Source organism: Callithrix jacchus, chromosome 8, assembly GCF_049354715.1.
Source record: "Callithrix jacchus isolate 240 chromosome 8, calJac240_pri, whole genome shotgun sequence".
Classification (NCBI taxonomy): Eukaryota; Metazoa; Chordata; class Mammalia; order Primates; family Cebidae; genus Callithrix; species Callithrix jacchus.
The window spans coordinates 93,740,858-93,766,423 of NC_133509.1; the positions used below are offsets into that span (position 1 = coordinate 93,740,858).

General features: G+C 38.6%; 1 long non-coding RNA gene across 1 annotated transcript in view; it reads right to left on the reverse strand.

The window, feature by feature from the left end:
* Positions 1-25,566, reverse strand: part of LOC144577416 (uncharacterized) — a 187,730-nt gene that overhangs the window by 39,797 nt on the left and 122,367 nt on the right. Inside the window, exon 4 of the long non-coding RNA XR_013521238.1 lies at positions 640-682. This is a non-coding gene — a long non-coding RNA (uncharacterized LOC144577416). The remainder of the gene's footprint in view (positions 1-639; positions 683-25,566) is intronic.

Below are 25,566 nucleotides of genomic sequence, written 5' to 3' on the forward strand. Positions count from 1 at the left end.
GAGGCCAAGGCGGGCAGATTACTTGAGGTCAGGAGTTCGAGACCAGCCTGGCCAAGATGGCAAACACCATCTTTACTAAAAATACAAAAATTAGCCAGGCATGGTGGTGTGCTCCTGTAATTCCAGCTACTCAAGAGGCTAAGGTGGGGGAATTGTTTGAACACAGGAGGCAGAGGTTGCAGTGAGCCGAGATCATGCCACTGCACTCCAGCCGGGGCACTGGAGCAAGACTCATCTCAAAAGAAAAACAGAAAAAAGAAAGAAAAGAAAGGAGAGGCGAGGAGAGGAGAAAGGAAAGGAGAGAGGGGAGAGGGGAATGGGGGGAGGGAGGAGGAGGAGGATGGTGGAAGGCGGAGGAGGAGAGGGGAGAGGAGAGGAGAGGAGAGGAGAGGAGAGGAGAGGAGAGGAGAGGAGAGGAGAGGAGAGGAGAGGAGAGGAGAGGAGAGGAGAACATCATTGTGAGGTGTCGGGAGTGTATTATTTTGCCTACCAATATTTCTCCAGTAGTCAATACTCCACAGCTTCATCCCTATGACTTAAAATCTCTGGTTATGTGATCTTGAGCAAACCACTTAATTTTTCCCCTCTTCAGTTGTCATCTCTAGTGGTGATGGTTTGAATCACAGCTCTGCCACTTACTTGTGACTTGCAAGTTCTTAATCTCTATAAGCTTTGGTTTCCTCTGCAGAGAGAAAAGAAAAAGGATAATAATAACTAACTCATAGGTTGTGATGATTAAACAAAACAATACAATTAGAAATCTTGGCTCAAAATAGGGGCTTAATAAATGTAACTGGTTTGGGGACCATGTAAATTATTAGCATAGGGTCTGTTATATAGCAGGTGGCCACTAAATTCAAACAAGAATTATTAATTAGTAACTAGTATTAATCATGTTAATCATTATTGTTAACATACGTCTTACATCTTGTTTGTCTCATTTCCCACAATAAGTTTATAGTGATGTGTAGTGACCATATATCACTATTTCTATTATATATGGGTAGGTAATATGTCTGCTATATATGTCAGTAAGAATTCATTTGGTTAAAGTGATGTAAACCCATCTTAAATTTTCTTAAATGAAAACAATTTACCAGCCAACACATTTTTAAAATATAGGCATGGATGATCATTGAAGCAGAAGTTGGTACTTGCCTAAAAAACTACCTCTCTGTCTGAGAGCTTTTATCTGGCTTTGAGGACAGGCCCAGGCACAGAGCAGGGCAGGGAAGGAGTGTCAGAGAGTTAATGCCCCTGAAAACAGCCATAAATCAATGATACCTGGGGAGCTGATGAATAACTTCTCCAGGCTCCTCACCTCTCAGAGGGAATGACTCTGAAACCTGTCTTACGGTGTCTCACCAAGTTTCTTCTCTGGGATTGAGCCCCATTGCCCACAGTATCAGCATGCTTAAAAGTACATTTTTATTGTCTTCCTTTACTTCTCAATCTTCTTTCCCCATTCTCTTACCAGTATTTCCTGGGTTCACCTTCCAAATACATTGCTGGCACTCAACTTTATAACACTGCCCCAACACTTAGGCAGCACCCACCTCCCAGATATTGCTCTTACATGATGTCAAAACCAGGTTGGTCTGGTCTTGTCTTTTCTTCCTTCCTTCCTTCCTTCCTTTCTTTCCTCCTTCCTTCCCTCCCTCCCTTCCTCCCTTCCTTTCCTCCCTCCCTTCCTCCCTTCCTTTTTAAAATTATACTTTAAGTTCTGGGGTACATGTGCAGAGCGTGCAGGCGTATAGTTATATACGTGCCATGGTGGTTTGCTGCATCCATCACCTCATCATCTACATTAGGTATTTCTCCTAATGTATCTCTCCCCTAGCCTCTTACCCCCAAACAGGCCTCCGTGTGTTATGTTTCCCTCCTGTGTCCATGTGTTCTCATTGTTCAACACCCACTTATGAGTGAGAACATGCTGTGTTTGGTTTTCTGTTCTTTTGTTAGTTTGCTGAGAATGATGGTTTCCAGCTTCATCCATGTCCCTGCAAAGTACATGAACTCATCCTTTTTATGGCTGCATAGTATTCCATGGTGTATATGTGTCACATTTTCTCAATCTAGTCTATCACTGATGGGCATTTAAGTTGGTTCAAAGTCTTTGCTATTGTGAACGGTGTCACAATAAACATATGTGTGCATATGTCTTTATAATAGAATGATTTATAATCCTTTGGGCATATACCCAGTAATGGGATTGCTAGGTCAAATGGTGTTTCCAGTTCTAGATCCTTGAGGAATCACCACAGTCTTCCATAATGTTTGAACTATTTTACATTCCCACCAACAATGTAAAAGCATTCCTATTTCTCTACATCCTCTCCAGCATCTATTGTCTCCTGACTTTTTAATCATCTCCATTCTAACTGGTGTGAGATGGTATCTCATTGTGGTTTTGATTTGCATTTTTCTAATGATCAGTGATGGTGAGCTTTTTATCATATGTTCGTTGGCTGCATAAATGTCTCCTTTAGAGAAGTGTCTGTTCATATCCTTTGCCCCCTTTTTGTTAGGATGGTTTGTTTTTTTCCTTCTAAATTTCTTTAAGATCTTTGTAGATTCTGGATATTAGTCCTTTATCAGATGAGTAGATTGCAAAAATTTTCTCCCATTCTGTAGGTTGTCTGTTCACTCTAATGATGACTTCTTTTGCTGTGCAGAAGCCCTTTAGTTTAATTAGATCCCATTTGTCTATTTTGGCTTTTGTTGCCATTGCTTTTGGTTTTTTAGTCATAAAGTCTTTGCCCATGTCTATGTCTTGAATGATATTGCCTATGTTTTCTTCCAGGGTTTTTATGATTATAGGTTTTACATTTAAATCTTTAATCCAACTTGAGTTAAGTTTTATATAAGGTGTAAGGAATGGATCCAGTTTCAGCTTTCTGCATATGGCTAGTCAGTTTTCCCAACACCATTTATTAAATAGGGAATCCTTTCCCCATTGGCTGTTTTTGTCAGGTTTGTTAAAGAGCAGATGGTTGTAGATGTGTGGCATTATTTCTGAGGCCTCTGTTCTGTTCCATTGGTTGATATGTCTGTTTTGGTACCAGTACCATGCTGTTTTGATTACTGTAGCCTTGTAGTATAGTTTGAAGTCAGGTAGCATGATGCCTCCAGGTCTGTTTTTTTGTTGTTGTTGTTTGTTTTGGTTTTGTTTTTTGCTTAGGATTCTCTTGACTATGTGGGCTCTTTTTTGGTTCCATATAAAATTTAAGGTGAAAACCAGGTCTTAATAAGGTATTCTACCTTAGTTTTAGGGGAGCCAAATAATCCATTTAATTGTGGTGTCCTTCTTGGACATTAGGAATCTTGGAAGAGTAAGTGAAGAATGTTGGAGAGGTGGGAGTGGAGATTTCCTGAGTAGCTGGGATTATAGGCATGTGCCACCATGCCCGGCTAATTTTGTATTTTTAGTAGAGATGTGGTTTCTTCGTGTTAGTCAGGCTGGTCTCAAACTCCAAACCTCAGGTGATCAGCCCACCTTGGCCTCTCAAAGTACTGGGATTACAGGCGTGAGCCACTGCACCCATCCTCTAGCAAACATTAAAAGGGGAGATTATTTTTAATTTTTGTGGGCACATAGTAGGTTTATATATTTATGGGATACATGAAATGTTTTGATACGACCATAAAATGTGAAATAATCACGTCATGAAGAATGGGTATCCATCACCTCAAGCATTTATCCTTTCTATTACAAGTAATCCAATTAGACTCTTAATCATTAAAAACATACAGTTAAGTTATTATTAACTATAATCACTGTGTTATGCTATCTGATAGTAGGTATTCATTCTATTTTACTTTTGCACCCGTTAGTCATCTCCAGCCTCCCACTACCCTTCGCCACCTCTGGAAACCATCTTTCTACTCTTTGTGTCCTTGAGTTCAATTGTTTTGATTTTTAGATATCACAAATAAGTGAGAATCTAGCAAACTTTGTAAAAGGTGGTTAATCTATATATGACTTGGAAAGAGATATGGCTATGTAAAATAGAAATGGAAGGGTATAAAAAGAGTGCTGATTTTATGTTTACATTTGTGTTTAAATGGATCAGCAAGTATGTTTTGGTATTGACTAAAAGTGATTGCATCTAACATTAAGATAACAAGACAGGATTCCCTCTGCTGTACCTCCTGATGCCAATCTCCAAGGTAAGAGGCCCTTTAAAACCTTAATGTAGGCTACCAGTAGGCTGCCTGTCATTTGTCTAACTCAGGTCTGGAATTATGCCACGCTGTTTTTGCAACAAGATATGCTAGATACAGTTTTAGATAAGCAAAGATCAATATGCTGGTTAAGATTAAATATAAATGCAAAATGTTGAGTGTATCTTACCATATGAAATGAGATATAGCTGTTTATAGCTGTTTCTGTTTTATGAAGTTGGCTAGGAATTAGGATCACATTTGCACAATAACTGATGCAAATTTTCCAAATTCTCCAGAGCTGTGCATCTGCCAGCCCTGGTTTGCCATCTTTTTTAATTTAAATTTATTTTTTATTATTTAATTATTTTTTTTAATTATTATACTTTAAGTTCTGGGATACATGTGCAGATCATGCAGGTTTGTTATGTAGGTATATAGGTGCCATGGTGGTTTGCTGCATCCATTCCCCTCGTCATCTACTTTAAGTATTTCTCCTAATTTTCTCCTTCCCCAATACCTCCACCCCCTGCTATCCCTCTCCTAGCCCCTCAACCCCCAACAGGCCCTGGTGTGTAATGTTCCCCTCCCTGTGTTCATATGTTCTCATTATTCAACACCCACTTATGAGTGTGAACATGTGTTTGGTTTTCTGTTCTTGTGTCAGTTTGCTGAGAATTATGGTTTCCAGCTTCATCCATGTCCCTGCAAAGGACATGAAGTCATCCTTTTTTATGACTGCATAGTATTCCATGGCGTATATGTGCCACATTTTCTTGATCCAGTCTATCACTGATGGGCATTTGGGTTGGTTCCAAGTCTTTGCTATTATGAACAGTGCCACAATAAACATATTGTGCATGTGTCTTTATAATAGAATATTTTATAATCCTTTGGATATATACCCAGTAATGGGATTGCTGGGTCAAATGGAATTTCTAGTTCTAGATCCTTGAGGAATCACCACACTGTCTTCCACAATGGTTGAACTAATTTACATTACCACCAACAGTATAAAAGTGTTCCTATTTCTCCATATCCTCTCCAGCATCTGTTGTCTCCTGATTTTTTAATGATCGCCATTCTGACTGGTGTGAGGTAGTATCTGAATGTGGTTTTGATTTGCATTACTCTAATGACCAGTGATGATGAGCTTTTTTTTATATGTTTGTTGTCTGCATGAATGTCTTCTTTTTAAAAGTGTCTGTTCATATCCTTTGCACCCTTTTTGATGGGGTTGTTTTTTTTTCTTATAAATTTGGTGATCCCCTCACCAACTGCACTCCATCTGTTGCCAAGCAAGTCTCAAGTATAGTTTGAATCATCTGTCAGACTGTGTCTTTTCATTCCTTTGTGAATGGAGATGTCAAGGATTCGAGAAAGTACCCATCTATACTTCAGCATATTTACCGTGCCTGTAAGGATTATGGATCCTCCAAAATAAAAATCAGTGAACCAATTTTGGTTGTTCATTTTTAGGGGTGAACTTAACATACAAGGAAGAAGGTTAATCAAAATTCAATAGATTTCTTATTTTTACAGTATGATAAAACAACAAAGCCCTTGAGAAAAATTTAGCTGAGAAGTTGTAGGGGCTCTCACCTGAATCTAAAAGATTTGCCAAAGTTCTTAAGCAAAAATATGAAGCTGATCCAACCAAATGACAAACAGCTGCTTTATAAACTGACACTGGAACAATATCAGTTTGTTCAAAATATAACAGAAAAGGTTGACATTTAAATTTTAAAATTAAAAAGTGATAATGTAAATTTCAAAATTGAGAAGTGAAAAATGATATAGGGTATGTATAACTAATGAATCCATGTCTTCGTTAGTTATTTATATCCTATATCATTTTTAACAATTTATACTTAACATGTATGTTAATGTTGTTTGTTTAAAAATTAAGCTTTTGGGTTTTCTAAAAAAAATTCTAGAGTTAGAACTCTAAATTTGTAGATTTAATATAAACCATTTGGGCTTTTAAATGGCATTTGAAGGCCTCCATGTTTTAAAAACTGTTTGTTTGGAAAAGATACCTTCCAAGCACTCAACTAAAATATTTGAGAATATAAAGCTTCCATTTATAAAAGAAGTAAAAACAAACATTTTTTCAAACTTCTGTTTGAAAAAATAGTCATAAAATTTTTTATGAAAAACTTTTAAATGTAACATTTTTTAGTTGAAAAATAAGTTCCTAATTGATTCATCTAAGACATTATTATAAATTAAACTCTTTTTAATTTTTTATCTTTATACTAACAAAGCAAAGGCAAATATAAATTAAACTTTTTAAATTAATACTTTTAGTTTTAAAGACTTTTGTTTCTCAATGTATTAATTAATTCCCATGTATTTTGGAAAAATTAATTCCCATGCATTTGAGAATGATAGCATGCCAAAGTGCATTAAGATATCTTATCTATGTATATTGGAGTATAGGTTAAGCTGCATATAACAGGGGGCCAAAATAGCAGTGTTTTCAATTAGTTGGAAGTTATTTCTCTCTCCTGCACCAGTCTGGGAGTAAATAGTGCAATATTAGTGTAGGATATCTACTCCATGAGGTTATTCAGGGACCCAGACTCCTTCTCTTACTGTTGCACCATCTCTAGTATGCTCCACTGATTCTCATGGTCCATGGTAGCTCACCACCTCATCCACAACTAAAACAAGGTAGAAAAGAATGGGCAGAGTAGGGAATACCTCTTTCACTTTAAGGGCACAAGCCTAAAGTTGTGTATAACACTATCATTTATACCCCTTTGGCCAAAACTTAGTCTCATGGCCACATCTAGATGCAAATGAGGCGGGGATTTGGTGAAAATTCAAAATCTCTCTCATAATAGGAGAAGAAAGGAGTGGATATTGGGAAGTCATAACAAGAAGTCTCTTCCACAGACTGCCCCGTTAGCCACTCAAATATCCAACTACACTTGACCTGCCAAGCAAAATTCCTTCCCTTTTCTCACAGGAGATACTACCAGAGCCCCATTCAGTTATATCATCAAGTTGAAATTCCAGGATCTCTTGGTGATGGGCAGCTCTCTCCAAGTGTTGCTCCTGGGGTCAAATCACCTACATTCTAAGAGAAGACTCTTTTTTCCACAAAATGGTGATAGATGTGGAACCAAAAAAGAAGAGAAGAAACATGACAGTTATTGTTTCCGCAGTGGTAATCAAGAGTCCTTCCGGTCAGAGCTTGTGAAGATCAGTGTCCTGTTCCTGGTTCAGCCTCCCTCCCTCCCTCCTTCCCTCCCTCCCTCCCTTCCTTCCCTCTTGCACTATCGCCTGGACTAGAATGCAGTGCTGCGATCTCTGCTCACTGTAACCTCTGCCTCCTAGGTTCAAGCAATTGTCCTGCCTCAGCCTCCTGAGTAGCTGAGATTACAGGCACCTGCCACCAAACCTGGCTAATTTTTTGAATTTTTAGTAGAGACAGGGTTTCACCATATTGGCCAGGTTGGTCTTGAACTCCCAACCTCATGATCCACCTGTCTCAGCCTCCCAAAGTGCTGGGATTACAGGCATAAGCCACCCCTGGTATTCATGGCTCCTAGCTCTGGGAGGTTATTCTTTGTCCATCAACCCCTATGGTCACATCTGAAGGGCATGGGAGAGTTGACATTTCTTGGGATCTACAAAGCTTGTGCATCCTGCTTCTTGTTGGAGCATGTTTACAAATCCAGATGTTGCTAAGAGAAAAAAATCCAATATATATATAATTATAGGTTTATACTTTCCAATGCCAATCATACACCAGAGGGTTCTTCCTTTGTGCCATTTTATGTTTGTACCACCTTTATGCCTCAGTAAAAGTCTGTTTCCCAACAATATCAATCAACCTATCTATCTTAATTCTAACATTCTAAAATTGAGCAAATAATTTTAAACTTACTATATCAATACTTCTACTAACAAGAAACCTAAGTAATGTTTAATATTTCCTCATAGTCCTTTTTGTCCTTGGAATATATCTCCCTGATAGTGTACATCAAAGTAATAGATTCAAAAGTCCCTTGTATTATTTTTTAAAATTCTGTGTGGTTAACATTTTTATATACATTGAATTTCATTTGTTTTTATTTGTATTCATTTTAGTATTTTCCCCATACTTTCTGATTCAGCAATTACTTTTGATCAACAGAAGTACCACTAAAGACATATCCCAAATAAAGATTATCAGGAGAAACTTGATTTCCTTAATCTTTAAGGAGCACTTCTACACTTAAAAAAAATCTTAATATAAAAACAGCAAAAGACATACACGCAAATTAATTTTTAGACGGAAGAAATAACCAATGAATATATAAATAAATATGACCTACTTTATTGAACAATTTTGAGAGGAAAATAAGATATTCCCACAAAAACTGATAATGATGATTATGATCATTGTTCTCACAAGTAATCTAAAAATAAAACAATGTAGCATTTTTCACATTTCAGATTAGACAAATTATTTAAAATATTTTTTATAAATGGTAATACATAGTATTGGTGACGGTATTAAGAAAACAACTATTCTCATATACTCTTAGTGGAAATAAAAACTTTTATTATATTTTTAGAGGACAACTTAACAACATGTATCAAAAATTTGGAAGTTTTGCAAACTCTTAGTAACAATATTTTAAGGCAATGATCTTAAGAGTATAATCAAATAAATGTGACATGATACATGTACAATGATGTTTGCGTGCCAGAAAATAGAAAAGAGCTAGAAATAAACTAAATGTCTGTCTATGAAGAACTGGTTAACTAATGATGTACCCAGCCTATTTTAATTTACTTTAGATGCCTCGAATACTTCAACTGTTTTAAGTTCTTTTCACCACCAGATTTTTTTTTTTTAATTCTACTTATTCAGTGTAAGAACAAAAAGCCACAAATATTTCCCAGTAACAGTTCCCCCAAACCATCTTACCCTGGCCCTAGTGAAAGACTCTTATGGGTCCAGGTATGTTTCCCTTCAGAATGGTTGTATTTTACTGCTCCTAGATCATATAGATCATTTCTATAAGTCCACAGCCTTCCTCACTTAAAATTATCTAGCAAAAATGTTAGGCAGCGTTTTGTCTGCCAGGCAGGATAGAGGTAATGCTGCCTGCAACAGCCTCAGTAAGTCCGGGGTTCAGAACATTTATGATGTCTCCAGATTTCTGTCCACTAGAACAAATAGCTTTTTCTTTACTGGTATTCTGGTTCAAGATTATTGCATCAAAAGGGAAAAGGGCAGTTTCTCTCTTTGGTGTATATTTCATTTTAAGACCTAGGAAGAGAGGAGCAGGCCAAACTAACATTGGCTTAACCGTTTTATCTAACATTGGAAGACAAGTCTAATAAATCAGAATATTCCTCAGCCTGCATCCTGCTGACTCTCACAAAGTTATCTTTTAATTCATGAGAATTCTCATAGTCTGAATGCTGCATATGGCTGTGGCCCATGTTGTATTTTTATAAGAAGAGAAAAAACGTCTGTGAAGGAAAGTTTCCATTTAAAGACAGAATCTTGTTCACCATCATAATCCCAACTCCCAAGTTAGAGTAGCATCAACAAAATATTAAAAATTGTCATGCTCTATAAAATGGAAACCTACACAGCTATTGAAAGTCATGATGTAGATTTATATTTGTTGGCATACAAATATACATCTGGTAAATATTAAGTTAAACGAGTTACAAACAACACTTTATGCATTATTCCATTTATGGAGAATCTCAAAGAAGAAACACCAACATATTAGCAATATTTATCTGGGATTTTCTTTAAGCTAATTATTTTATCATTATTTATATAATTTCAATATTTTTTAACTGGTTATTTTATTTTTATAATTGCTGAGGTTTTTTTTTTCTAGTTTTAATCATTCTTGACCTTTGCATCATTTCACCTCATTTTATGCCATTTTCTCTCAATGTTTCATCTGATTTGTGTGTTCTTAGCTAATTTGATCCTGATATGGGTAAAGAACAACCGACAACCGTTAGGTCCCATTCTACCAGCTTGGGAGTACAAAGAAAATTAGCATCTCTGTGTAGGGCTTCAATTAAATGATTTGAGTATACATGTTTCCATCATAAAAACTGTCTCTCCTTCTCAGAGAGACTGCTTTTAGTGATATGGCCCTGAGATGCAAAGCATCAGATCAGAGCTGGAAACTGGGGGGCAGGAACAATTCCTCCCTTAACCCCACCAAGACTCAACACATCAATCCTCCATGACAAGCGTTTTCTCCAGCCACTTTCTATCCTTGTGATGATTTTGCATTAATGGTTTATCGCTGTCTCCCATCATTGGGTCCTGGCGACAGCTGCATGAACCACTCATCCCGTTCAATGACTTTGAATATCCAGAAGAAGGGACTAGGTTCTGGGCCTCTTCCTCCTCCAGATGCTCTGGGAATTCTCAGACAAATTATCTATCTCCCCCTTAGTGACTCCAAGTTCCTTTTATCTATATATTTTCTCACAGAAAAAAACGATGTCAACTCTGGACAAGACCTTTGTTACATATTTAGCTTTTTTCTGATTCTAAAAATGTTGCCTTCTCTTAATTAAAAATGTATGCAATGAAGGAAAGTCCAGAGGGGAAACAACATTTAAATTATTATTGATTCCAATACACAGAGATAAATGCTACTAACATTTAGATGAATTTCTTTATTGTCTTTTATGCCTATATTTACACATTTTTTTAAAATAGAGATTAAATTCAATGTGCATTTACTTAACATTTGCAAGAAATTAACTTTATATAAATATTCAATGTATATTCATTAACATTTACATTAGAATTTCCTCAGATTATTTGTCTTCAAAAATATTTTTGATGCCTGGATAACTTTTCAGTAAATGAAGCTACCATAATTTATTTAACTGAATTCTTTTTGCTGGATATTTAAGTAATTTTTTTAGTTTTCTATATTATAAATAAAGTTGAAAGATCCTTGGACATAAATCTTTCTTTTTTCGTCTCCAAATATTTCCTAGGACGTGTTCCCATAATGAAATTTACTGGTCAAGTCTATTTGTAAAACATTCTCCTTTGTGGGAACAGATCACAGAGGAATGTACCTTTTTATCATTCAATGAACAAAAATGTTGCTTTAGTTTTGACTTTTAAAAATATATAGAGCCTAGCAGTTTGCTCCAGGATACTCTATTAATAGACAGTAATCTGCCTTTTTTTTTTTTTTTAGCTTTACAGAGTTGTAATTGATATACAAAGTTCACACACTTCTAATGTATATATCCTGATGAGTCTGGACATATGCCATACAGTTATGATCTCAACACCACTACAAAGGCACTAAACATAGCTACCACCTTCAAAATTTCCTGTGTCCTTTCATGGGTTTTCTTTCATTGGTTTTGGTAAGAACATTTACCATGAGATGTATCTTATTAGTCTTTTTTTGAAAAACTTTTTTAGAAACAGTCTCGCTCCGTTACCCAGACTGGAGTGCAGTGGAGTGATCATAGCTCATTGCAGCCTCAAACTCCTGGACCCAAAAGATCCTCCCACCTCCCAAGCAGCTAGGACTATATATGTGCACCACCATGCCTGACTTCGTAACAGATCTCAGAGTACACAATACCCTATTGTTAAATAGGTACTATGTTGTACAGCATATCTTTAGAATTTATTCATCTTGCATAACAAACTTTATACCCATTGAAAAACAATTCCTTGTAGAAATCCATTTTTAAAGTGTCTTTTTCAATCCTAAACTTACTCCTTTTAGTGTGAGAACAATGCATACAGATCAATCTTTTCTTTCATTCAGACACCATCGGGAAGCAGTGACCTCTTTAAAGATGACATTAAAGCAAGATCTTCATTGCCGGTTCTCGGTGTAGATGTGATCTGGGATTTAACAAAGACTTCCACGGAGACTTCCAATGCCTGACGGGAAAGGTTTCCCCCCATACAATGCAGAAAACCAAATTGTTTTCCCTTCTACTACACTCACGTCACTCTCAATGCTTCACTCCTGACACCAGCTGTGTGGGTTTTTTTCCCAGACCAACCAATTTTCAGACTCTAGGTGGGTGTCCTATAATTCAATGTAATTATGACACTAACTGCGTGGAGTTAGTGCAGACCCCACAGGTTAATGGTGTAGTCTCACAAGACTGCCTGTCACTCTAGACACTAAGCCACAACAGGTGCCACAAATCACTGCTTCCCACTACCCCATTGTCATGTTCAATTATTTGCTAGAATGGCTCACAGAACTCAGGAAGACACATTTACTGGTTTATTGTAAAGGGTATTACATATAATGCAGACAAACAGCCAGATGAAAAGGTAGATAAGGTATGTGGAAGGGGTGTAGAGGCTGCAAGCCATTTCCCTCACGTTGAGTAAGCCAGAAGGTCTCTGAACCCCCTAACTCAGGGATTTTAATGGAGGCTTCATCACATAGGCATGATCTGGATCTCAATAACCAACCCCTCCTTCCTTCCCAGGGGTTAGGGGTGGGGCTGAAAGTTTCCAGCTTCTAATTGTGGGCTGTTCTTTCTGATGAGCAGCTCCCATCCAGGAGCCCACCAGGAGTTGCCTCATCAGAACAAAAGATGCTCTTATCACCCAGCAAAATCCAATGGGCTAGGAGTTCTGTGTCAGGAACTGAGCTCAGAGACCAAATATGGAATAAAAGACGTACCTAGAACCGTTACTGCTCAGGAAATTACAAGAGATTTATTAGTTCTGTGGACCCAGCGCAATAGCTTGTGCCTATAATTCCAGCACTTTGGGAAGCCAATGCAGAAGTTTTGCTTGAGCCCAAAAGTTCAAGACTAGCCAGAGCAATATGGCAAGATCTCATCGCTACTAAAAAAAAAAAATTTATAAATAGTGGAACATGATGGTGTACCTGTAGTCCCAGCTACTAGAAGAGCTAAGGAGGGAGGATCACTTGAACCCTGGAGTTTGAGCTTACAGTGAACTATGATCACTCCACTGCACTCCAGTCTAGGCAACAGAGCAAGACCCTGTCTCAAAACAAAAAAAATAAAAGAGTTCTGTGTGCAGAACCAGGAGCAGGGACCAAATACATAATTTTATTATGTCACACTTAGCTGTGAACTACTTTCCAAACTATTACTGCTGCCTTCCTCACTCAGGTCTACCCAGCTTTGTTCCCCTGGGTTTTATACATGACAACTTTGGCTCACGTTCAGGGGTCTTAAGAAGTATTAACCCCCATTTTGGAAAAAAAATTTACAAACTATGCATCTAACAGAGAACTAATATCCAGGATGTATAAGTAACTTAAACAAATCAACAAGAAAAGAAAATTTTAAAGTGGGCAAAGGACATAAGGAGACACTTCTCAAAAGAAGACATACAAGCAGCCAACAAACATTTTTAAAATACTGAACATCACCACTATCAGAGAGATGCAAATCAAAACCACAATAAGATACCCTCTCATCCCAGTACAAATGGCTATGACAAAAAAGTCAAAAAAAACAACAGATGCTGGCAAGGATGCAGAGGAAAGGGAACGCTTATACACTGCTGGTGGAAATGTAAATCAGTTCAGCCACTGTGGGAAGCAGTTTGGAGATTTCTCAAAGAGCTAAAACAGAACTACCAACCGACCCAGCCGTTTCATTACTGGAAAATAAATCATTCTACCAAAAGGACACATGCACTCACATTTATCACAGCACTATTCGCAATAGAAAAAATAATGAATCAGTGCTGTATTGGTGGATTAGATAAAGTAAATGTGCTACATATACAGCATGGAATATGGAATACTATGCAGCCATTAAAAAAGAATGAATTCACATCTTTTGCAGCAATGTAGATGCAGCTGGAGGCCAACATGCTAAATGAATTAACACAGAAACAGAAAACCAAATACCATATGTTATCATGAGTGGAGGCTAAACATTGGGTATGGACATGAAGATGGCAACAATCAACACTGGATACTACTAGGGGGAGAAGGGAAGTAAGGGGGAAATGGTTGATCAACAGAAGCCCAAACCTCAACATCACACAATATGTCCATATAACAAACCTGCACATCTACCCCAAATCTAAAATAAAATAATTTTTATAAAGAACTGTAACTCCCATTTTGAGAATTCATTTTATGATGACTTGCTTTAACCAAATAGACTTTTTGTTTATTTGTTAGAACTCTACAAGCTGTTTTTGAGTACACGTTTAAGCAGGAAACTGCCCCCTACCCCCAGGAAAAGCCTTACATGGACTGCCAATATACAATAAAGATCAAAACCCCTACCCCCAGGAAAATCCTTATGTGGAATTCCATTACATGTGAAAACGATCAAAGCTACTCTGGTTGAAACCAGGCAGGGATTTTGGCCCCTAAAACTTAACTCATCCCTATTCCCAAGTCAAGTGACCCTCATGTCTTTTCAGAGAACCCCTAAGCTTAAAAATCATAGTCTTATACCAAACCAAAATCTAGTTTCCTGAAAGGGAACTGTGAGCAACCATCAAAGCACTCAAGTGTGTAGTGAAGCACTCCCAGGCAACTTTAAAAAAAAAAAAAAAGTCATAAAAGTTCAGTTTGGCCAGGCACAGTGGCTCATGCCTATAATCCCAGCACTTCAGGAGGCCAAGGCAGACATTTCAGACCAGCCTGGCCAACATTGTGAAACCCCATCTCTACTGAAAATACAAAAATTAGCAGGCTGTGGTGGTGCATGCCTTTGGTCCCAGCTACTCAGGAGGCTTAGGAGGGAGGATGGCTTGAGCCCAAGAGGTGCAGGTTGCAGTGAACCGAGAGTGCTCCACTGCACTCCAGCTTGGGTGACAGAGCGAGACCCCCATCTCAACAACAAAAAAGTTCGATTTGTTCCATTTTTATAGCTGACGCTCATGATGAAGCCAACAGCACAGTTACTGTTGCAGCGGACTAATTTCATTAAGAACTTTCAATGTACCAATTAGCAGAGCTTATCTTGTTCTGGGTGTCTGATAATAATTCTGCTCCTATTCCCTTGGCATGAGTCAGTCAGTCTACTGTAGCTTTATTTGGAATATGGAGGAATGCTGAAATAAATGTATTTATTTTTAATAAATTTTTAAGTTGTGGGCCAGAATTCAGTCATACATAGGTTATCCTGAAAAATAACACACTATTTCCCAAGTGCTTGATGACTTTTGGGGTCACCTACCTTATTCTATGCTTCTAGAAAATAATAATGCAGCAATTTCTCCCAGGCCTGGAATCATTCATTTCTGTTCATTAATATTGTGTTAACCACGTGATACATTATGCTCTTGTGTTTGTCAACCTTTATAACAAAGCAGACTTCTTGTAGTTACTAACATAGAATATACATTATAACTCAATTCAATTATACTTTAGAATTTAGAGCCAAACCACAAAATACAGAAGCACAGTCTAATATACAAACTAAGATTAGACTATAATGCTCTGGGATTTTTCCTTGGGTGTTAGGATAGAAAGAGTCACTCTGATTTGCATGGTCTTTCTGATTATGCCAGAGAATTTTGAAGCCATCATCTTTTAATTCTTATACATCCTGAATGTGTATATGAGAACTGAAAACTGTAGGAGCCTCAAGTCTATGCAATTCAAACCTATGCTGTCTTAGACAGCAGACATATTGTTGTCACAACAGGATGAAAGATTAACAGAATAATTTCAGCAGGTCTAGTTAGCATGTAAAGTATTTTTTTTTAACTTTTAAGTTCAGGGGTACATGTGTAGGCTTGTTACACAGGTAAATATGTGTCATGGGGATTTGTTATGCAGATTATTTTATCACCCAGGTACTAAACCTAGCACTCATTTGTTATTTTTCCTGATCCTCCTCCCACCCTTCACCCTCCAATAGGCTCCAGTGTGTGTTGTTCCCATCTATGTGTCCATCTGTTACCAACTGCTCGATGGCTTATGGGGTCACCTTATTTAGCTCCCACTTATAAGTGAGAGCTGTGGTAATTGGGTTTCTCTTTCTGCATTAGTTTGCTAAAAGGATAATGGCCTCCAGCTCCATCCATGTCCCTGCAAAGGACGTGAAGTATTTCTAAAGGCAAAACATACAATAATGTATCATTACACACTGCAGGAGGCGATGTAGCCTGCTCCCAAACAAGGGCACAGATTCCCAAATTCCCACAGGGTGGTCACCAGCACTGAGTGCAGATTCTACCAGGCATGAGAAGGTTCCCTTGCCATTCTTATAGAAGGTTCTGCAAGACCCTGCTGACCCCCAACTCCTAACACACTTTGCTACCTACTTCCAGCTGGTCTAAACACTACCTTCTCACCAGGTGCAAGGAACCGATACAAAGCAACTCTCCTGCATTGCTGAATATTTCCTGTGAAACGATGGAAATGGGAGGCCAGTTTGTCAAGCACAACATACCCTGGCAGGCTCACTTGCAGTCCAGTCGGGCAACATGATCATGCAGACAAAGTGAAAGGGCTTTTAAGATTAAAGTCAGGAAATGATACCAGGCAGTGTAGAAGACAGGTGATCTCATCTAATCGTTTTAAGGACAGTGAAACTTCTTTTCCTGTAGTTTCTCTAAGTTAAGGCATCGACAACTGGCTTAGGCGTGGTTCATCATTCGTTCATTCATTTATGAATGACATGCTTTTTAGCCCTTTCTACAGTATATAATGAACAGTAGCATCAAGTTCACATAGCCTGCCCTGGGCTTGTTTTGGGATATCTATATAACAGCAAGACTTCATTAAAAAGGACTGCATAAATGAGAGAAGAATCATTTGAAGTTTTAAATAAATGTATATAATTTACCTTTAACCATATACTTAAAGATTGGAAACTAAGAAACAAATCACATTATTTCTTAGATTTAAAGGACAGATTAAATAAAATTTTTTTCTTAATTTAGTATGGACGATGGTGAGACTCAGTATTAATTGGTAGGTAGAAATCTAATGTGGCGCACTAAAGGCAAGCCTTGTTAGTAAGCAGTGCCAGGTAAAGGCAAACCTCAAACAAACAGGTCCCTAGTACGCTCTGTAGCATGTATTTGGTTCTTTGCCAAGCTGGTTCTTGTATTAGTGAAATCCTGTGCTGCTCTGAACATGCACTGGGCAGCATATAGAGGTAAATGGTTTGTAATGTGTTTTGGAGACAGCAAAATCTGCTCCGAATCAGATTTTCCTGGAATCCACCTCATTTGTGGGATGTTGACAACCTCAAGATGATTGAAATCAAAAGTTTCATAGTAACAGATAATTATAGCAATGTAAAATTTTCTCTCCTTACTCTTTTTTTCCCTGAGCAAATGAAGTGTGTTTTGTATTTCAGGTTTCCAAATACTATTCACAAAACTTAATTTATATCTGTATTCTGTGACTCACATTGTTTTAGTTAATGACATCTGTTCTTCTGTTTTATTTTTATTATTATCTAGTTCAATTTTTTTTCTTTTTTTGAGAAAGGGTCTCATTCTGTCATCCAGGCTGAAGAGCAGTGGCATGATCACAGCTCAGTGCATCCCCGACCTGTTGGGCTCAAGTGATCCTTCCACCACCATGCCTGGCTATTTAAAAAAAAAATTTGTAAAGATGAGGGTGGGAGTGGGGGTCTCGTCATGTTGCCCAGGCTGGTCTCAAACTCCTGGTCTCAAGCAATTTTCCTACCTCAGCCTCCCAAAGCACTGGAATTACAGCCATGAGCCATATGCCTAGCCTAATTCAATTTTCAAAACGTAGTTCTCAGTTATTAGCATAGTAAACGTCAATGATTGCTTTTGGCTGAAATAAGAGCAGCATCTGTGGGAAATCTACAAAGACGATGAAATTATCCTGCCACCCAGCAAAGATAGAAGAGCAATAAGATCTCCAAAGAAAATCTGGCATTATTTTATGCCAGAACAAAAATGGCACATTCCAGGGTGTCAGGCATTTCCTGGACTCTACTGAATTTATCTACTGCTTCAGCCCTGTCCTAAAGGGCCGCCCAGAACACTGTAACTCCATTTTTGTCCCCCCCCAAAATCTCAAGTATATAGGTAACTTGAGAAAACAAACTCTGGCAAGTGAACCCCTTCCAATTAAAGATCACTTCATAGAGGAAAACATAAAACACCTAATGGGATAACACTCTCGAAAAATGGAGATTCCATAAATTCTCTAATGTGGGGTACTCTACGTGTAACCAAAGGAAGCTCAGACCCCCAATATGGCCAGAAAATGGCACTTACTTCAAAAAGATAACATGAAATTGACATAGAACAATTATCCTTGTCATTCTTCCAGCATAGCAGAGTCCTTTCATCTACTGCGTAACTGACTGGAGGATGCAATTTATCCTGGGTGAGCTTTCCATGAGGAGGAAAAAAAAAATTTCTTTTTTGTGCACATAGCCTCGGGCAACTGCTTCTTTTTGAATGGAAAATTAATCCTAGCTTTGTATCACTAGTAGGAAGATTTCTGTAATATAAAATGCAAGCAGAAAGAAAAAGAGTATTTTATTCTGTAGTGACTGCTCTCCCTCTTTTTTTTAAACAAAGTACCGCATGCCAATTTGCAAGTGAAGTTGTGCAAGCCCTAATTTTCCTCTTTGAAGGCTCGCTTGCCATGGGTGGCATTGGCAAGGATAGATTCTATTTTGCATACATGCCCAGTCAGGCTTTCTCTCAATCTTAGCAACATCTGGTGTCCCTCTAGAGTCTATCTGAGATCCATAATGACTTCTTTACCATGTCAATGTCTGTAAATGTCTCTTCCCCACTGTCCTGCTTCTTTCAGACTTTTCTCTTTACTGTTGACACATCATTGTAAGAAGAGGCTTTTTAATTCTATGGTTGAGGTCTTTGTCTCACAAAATGATTACCATCACCAGGAAGAATGGTTTATAAGTAATGGTCTGAACCAAGTGATTCTAATACCAAATGTAAGATCTTAGCTCTTCTCAGAAACCATCAATCCATTGTTCTAGCTTTGCTAGTCCATGTAGACCCAAGACTCTTCTTTCCAGGGACATATTGGCTTTCAATTTCCCAATATGTGGGAAAAATTTTTTTGAAAATGCCAATAATTTGGAAAAAGACCATCCACTCTTAAGATGCCTTACTTCCATGTTATCCTTTTGTTGGCAAGGGAGACAGATTTTCAAAGCAACATCTCACTTAAGCCTAGGGATATATGTAGCCACAATGGACCTGCTAACTCCCGACTCCTAACTCCTGGGTATGTTTGTTTCTTTAACCAGCTGGGGACTCTCAAGCTGTAGCAGGAAAGACACGCCTTATGCATGGAGGGTCAGCTGCTACATGAGCACCTCAGAAGTCACCAACAGCCTTTGTACAAATCATACAGGGATTCAAACTTCAACTCTTCTAAGGTCAAAGGAAATATACCAAAAGTCAATATTTGCATTCATGTGTCTTTAGCAATGATAATAATAAAATGTAAATTTTAAGATGGAAAAATCTAAGATCTCACTGGGCCTGTGACTGGGGCTTTATAGGATCCTGCCTGGCATCTGTGAACCATCTTTTACTCACCTAGTGTGCCTGGATATTCTGGCATATTATGGGGAGTTTGTGAAGTAGCATTTCTCCTTGACGGGTCTTTAGAGAGCTCCACCTGCCTAAGTATTCTGTGACTCTTCCCCTCCTGTGATCTATGGTTAGATTGGGGATAAGAGCCTAGCACACACTATAGAGCAGGAACTATATGCCCATCCACTACCAAGAATGTGAGCACTGTGAGAACAAGGCCCTTGTCTGTATGTGGACTGTATCCTCCCCAGTGCCTAGAGCAGAGCCTGGCATTTACAGCAGGAGTTCAATAAGTATTTATTGATTGAACAAATGAGAGAAGACTTCAGGACAGTCCATCACAAAATGCTTCTCTGTGGGCAGGGGGCGATATATAAATGTGGGAGGAGTTCTAAGAATGAGCAGAATGCATGGATTGGAGGGCATGGAACAGACATTAGCAGAGGTAGACAGGGAAGGGATAGTAACATTTCAATAAGTGGCAGGCTCTCCACTGAATAGAAGTGGGCTTGGGAATAGGACTCAAGGCCACCCCCCACTGGCCAGGGACAGGTGAACTGCATGGAGATTCCCTTCTCTTTTTACCTTCTCCACAACCTGCGGTCACCCCCACTCCCCTGAACCACTTATTGGAAGCCAGTTCTATTGCAACTCTGTCTCACAGATAGGGCAGAGAGAAAAGTGAAGCACCCCCTACCCTCCATCCCTTCCAAATTCCCAAGAATCTCTCTTGTCTGTCTCCCCTCTTACTCTTGAGAACTTTTTCTTTTCCACCTCTCTGGAAGTGCAGCATCATCTTATTATTGGTCTTAAACTTTTGTGAAAGAAGAGAAAACGCTTCTGGTGCTTGTGATTTTCCCACTACACAGATTCTTGGACTGGGCGCTGTGGCTCACGCCTGTAATCCCAGCACTTTGGGAGACTGAGATGGGCAGATTCCATGAGACCAGGAGTTCGAGACCAGCCTGAGCTATATGGCAAAACCCCATATCTACTAAGAAATACAAAAAATTAGATGGGTGTGGTGGCATGTCCTTGTAGTCTCAGCTACTCAGGAGGCTGTGGTGGGAGGATCACTTGAACCTGAGAGGCAGAAATTGCAGGGAGCAGAGATTAAAAAAAAAAAAGAGATTCTTGCAGTGGGCTTCTGATAGGGCCAGGAAATCAGCAAATCGGGGAGAAAAGATCAGGAAAAATATAGGGGGAAAGTATAGGGGAAAATATAGGGAGAAAATGAAAATCTGAATACATATTTCAAAAAATTAAGCTTTTAAAATTTCTGTCAATAGCTATGGGACTTCTTTCTGCTTTCTTAGAGCACAGTAGGTATAACTAATAATGTAGAATTTGTCAAATAATAAAGAGTTAGAAAGCAACCCAAATTCTGAGACCAAAGCTGATGTGTGTCCTCTGGGGAACTTACAGTCTAACAATAATGCTGCAGCACCGCCAGGACCTTTCTTGTCAATGGCCTTGTTAATTCAATATTCCTGCAGGGGCCGGTCTGAAAGTAGGGCTGCATGTGACTGAGATAATTAAATTGAGGAAAATACAAACGGAACTGAAGCAAAGAGATTTGATTTCATGCATGAGCCATCTAAAGAACGTGATGCTTTGCCGATTTGAAAGATGAAAATAAGTAACTCATAAAATTGTGACACATTGAAATTCAACACCTCCCATTTTCTCTCTGCATCCTGCTGTTTATTCTCTTGAGACTTTCCATGTCTTAGAAATGAATAAATGTTGCATGTGCTGCAACCATATTTAATATTTTTATGTGAAAAATAAAACCATGGATAGCTGAAGCTCTCAGAATAGTCTCAGGGTTGCCTGAGGGTTAGCTAGAGGACGCATTATAAAATCGTTTAGACTCAGTGAGTCCCCTTTTCTGCCTCAATAAGCTGAGAATGATGAATAGAATTAAATTCCTTTTTAAAATAACAGTAATTATAAAACTTTCTCTGTCTCTGGGTTGTGTTTAAGTGTATAGGTGACTAATCTGCTCCTCCTGCTTCTGTTCTCCACCAGAAAAACCCAGAATCTTCCCTGGAGAAGAGTGCTGATAAGCATTCATGTCTTCCAGCCCAGGACACAGGAGTAATGTTGCATAGTTATCTACTAATCACACCAACCAATTTTTAACTTACCTAATTTTTAGGTTTATTTAATGCCTAAAACCATACATCAGTGGTTCTTTTGTCATTTAGGGGTGGGGGTGGTTGGGAGAAACCTACAGAAAATATTATCTATTTTAGTGAGAGCTCTAATTACTTGAGCTCCAGTTAATTGGTTTTTTTTCCAGGCTTTTCTGTTCTTTCCATATGGCAGCACTTTGTAGAAGAAGATAAAAGGAGAAGCTTTTCCAAATTATAGCCAGAAGGGAGTACCAGGAGGGGTGCATGCATAAAGTTTAGTAAAGAAGAATTATTAATACTTTGATTCTGAAATCAGTCAATCACCATCTGTTAGCATATTTGCCACTTGGTGTTCTAGGGAGCTTCTATTCCATATTAAGATTAAATTCGAATCATTTGTATTTCTATGTTATGTTCTCATGGTTATTGGGGTGTGTGTGTGTGTGCACGCACACGCATGCACGCGTGCACTGAGCATCTTGAACAGTCCTGAGGTCAGCAGTGCAGTGGGGGTGGGATGCTGCTGCTGGAGGACAGAACAGAGTGCCAACTGTCTGCCTCTGGAGTGGGCAGGCATGAATGCATGGTGCTTTTCTGGGTATTTTGAAGCTGCAAGGTCAACATTACCCAGAGGTGGAGATAAAGTGCAGGTGATAGACGATTTCTTCCTGTCTCCTCAGGAAGCACCACTTCCCTCATCTTGGGGCCCCATCTCTTGGTTTCTTTAGGATGCTTCCTCCCTTGGGTCAGCCATTCCTAAACCCTGTCTCCCAATCCCCTCAGCCATTCCCATGTCCCCCTACATCCTAAATGCACCTTGTCCTTCCCCTTTCTCTTAAGAACCTGCTCTTAACTAGTGACCTATGAGATGGGATTTGTTAAGCAAATTCATGCTAAGGTTTTAGAGATTTTTAACAACTTACATGTAACTTCTCCCAAATAACAAATTCAAATATAAACTCAAACTGTATTTTAGCCTCCCTTCAACTTTTCCATGTAAGCATCTGACGGTGAAATTTTTTTTTTTCTCAGCAGTAATATGACAGAAAGCTCCACTCTCTCAGATATTTGCTTCTGCCCTGCCAAGGTGTTGTCCTTAAAGATCCCTCACTAGCTAGAGGCAGTGCTTGGACCAGTGAGGGGGTCTGCTATAAACCTCTTTCTCTTAGAAGAGGAAAATAGGAGCTGATCTCCTGCACATACACTTGCCTCATGCCTACACTGTGCAGTAAACCACTATGTTCCACGTGGGCAATTGACCGTAGACAACCTCACATAACAGATTGCTCTTTTCCTGGCAGTGCCTTGCTCTCTCTTGCCCCCAGGGTTATATAGAAGTTGTTTTCTCTGATGGAAATATTCTTCCCTCTCAAATCCTCACTCCAGCTTCCATCCCCAACTCATCCTTCTTGGTTTACTCCCATTCTTTCTGTAGATCTCAACCCAAATATCTCTTTCCCAGGAAGACCTTCTTTGACCTAGATGGACTATGTTTAAGCATCTCAGCAGCCGGTTCTCATAAAAACCTGTGCTTCAGTGGTGCAATCACAACTCACTGCAGCCTCAACCTCCCCGGCTCAAGCGATCCTCCCACCTCAGCCCCCTGAATAGCTGGGACTACAGGCACTCACCACCATGCTCAGCTAATTTTTTAATTTTTTGTAGAGATGGGGTCTTGCTATGTTCCCCAGGCTGGTATCAAACTCCTGGGCTCAAGTGATCTGCACACTTCAGCTTTCCAAAGTGCTAGGATTATAGGTGAGAGCATGCCTGGCCTGCTTCTCTTAATAGAGCATGCATTGCAAGTTTGTTTAATATCTGTTTTCTCTGCTAGATTTTATTATTTATTTATTTATTTATTTATTTATTTATTTATTTATTTTTGAAGGGAGGAAGGCAGGAAGGGAGGAAAGGAGAAAGGGAGGGAGGGAGGGAGGGAGAGAGAAGGGAAGGAAGGAAATCGAGCAATGAGAGAGACATTGCTGACCTGGATCTAGAGGTCTACAAGTTGATTTCTTTTTTTCTTTTTTTTGAGAGAAGGAAAGAAAAAAAAGGAGTGAAGGAGAGGAAGAAAGAGGAAGAAAAAGAGGGAGAGAGAAGGGAAATGTTTCTTTATTCTAAAAAAAATGGGTATTAATAATGGCCAATCAATGTTTCAATTAAACCTATGAGTAGGTGTGATGTGGTATTGACAAGAATGTATATTTTGTATATTTAAAGTAGAGAGCTCTATAAATATTTAAGTTTACTTGTTCCAGATCTGAGTTCGAGTCCTTGATATCCTTATTAATTTTCTGTCTCGTTGAGTCTAAGTCTCTTTATAGGTCTTATGTATCTGGGTGTTAGGATCATTAGCTCTTCTTGTTGCATTGATCCTTTTACCACTATATCTTTGTTGCTTTAAGATCTATTTTATCAGATATGAGAATTGCAACTCCTGCTTTTTATTTATTCATTTATTTTTGCTCTCCATTTGGTTGGTAAATCTTTCTCCATCCCTTTGTTTTGAGTCTTTGTGTATCCTTGCAAGTGAAATGGGTCTGGATGTAACATGCTGTTGGGTTTTGGCTGTATCTTTTGATTGGGGGATTTAGTCAATTGAAATTTAGGATTACTGCCATTTGATGTTAACTGGCTGTTTTATCCATTCATTGATGTAAATTCTTCTTTATGTTGATGCTCTTTACTTTTTGGTATATTTTTAGAAAGGCTAATACTGGTTGTTTCTTTCTATGTGTAATGCTTCTTTCAGAAGCTCTTGTAAAGCAGGCCTGGTTGTAATAAAATCTCTGAGTACTTGCTTGTTCATAAAAGATTTTATTTTTCCTTCAGTTGTGAAGCTTAGTTTGGCTGGATATGAAATTCTGGGCTGAAAGTTCTGTTCTTTAAGGATGTTGAATATTGGCCCCACTCTCTTCTGGCTTGTAGAGTTTCTGCTGAGAGATCTGCTGTAAGTCTGATAGGCTTCCCTTTGTAATTAACCTGACTTTTCTCTCTGGCTGCCCTTAGTAATTTCTCCTGCGTTTCAACCCTGGTGAATCTAATGATTATGTGCCTTGGGGTTGCTCTTCTTGAGGAATATCTTTGTGGTGTTCTCTGTATTACCTGGGGTTGAATATTGTCCTGCTTTTCTAGTTTAGGAAAATTTTCCTGAATAACATCCTGAAGAATATTTTCCAGCTTGGATTCATTCTCTCCATCACATTCAGGTACACCTATCAAATGTAAATTTGGTCTTTTCACATAGTCCCACATTTCTTGGAGACTTTGCTCATTCCTTTTTATCCTTTTTTCTCTAATCTTGTCTTCTCGTTTTATTTCATTAAGCTGGACTTCTACCTCTGATATCCTTTCTTCTGCTTGAACAATTCGAGTGTTTAAACCTGTGCATACTTCTCAGAGTTCCTGCATTGTATTCTTCAGTTCCATTAATTCACTTATATTCCTCTCTAAGTTGTCTATTCTTATTAGGATTTCGTCAAACCTTTTTTCAAAGTTCTTGGTTTCTTTACATTGGGCTGCAACATGTTCTTTTAACTCACAGAAGTTTCTTATTATCCATCTTTGGAAGCCTGATTCTGTTAATGGGATGTGCTCGTTCTCCATCAAGTCTTGTTCCCTTGTTGATGAGGAACTGTGATCCTCTTTAGGGAGAGGCATTCTGATTTTGAGTATTCTCAGCCTTTTTACGCTGGTTTCTTCCCATCATTGTAAATTTATCCACCTGTCGTCTTTGTAATTACCAACTTTCAAATTAGG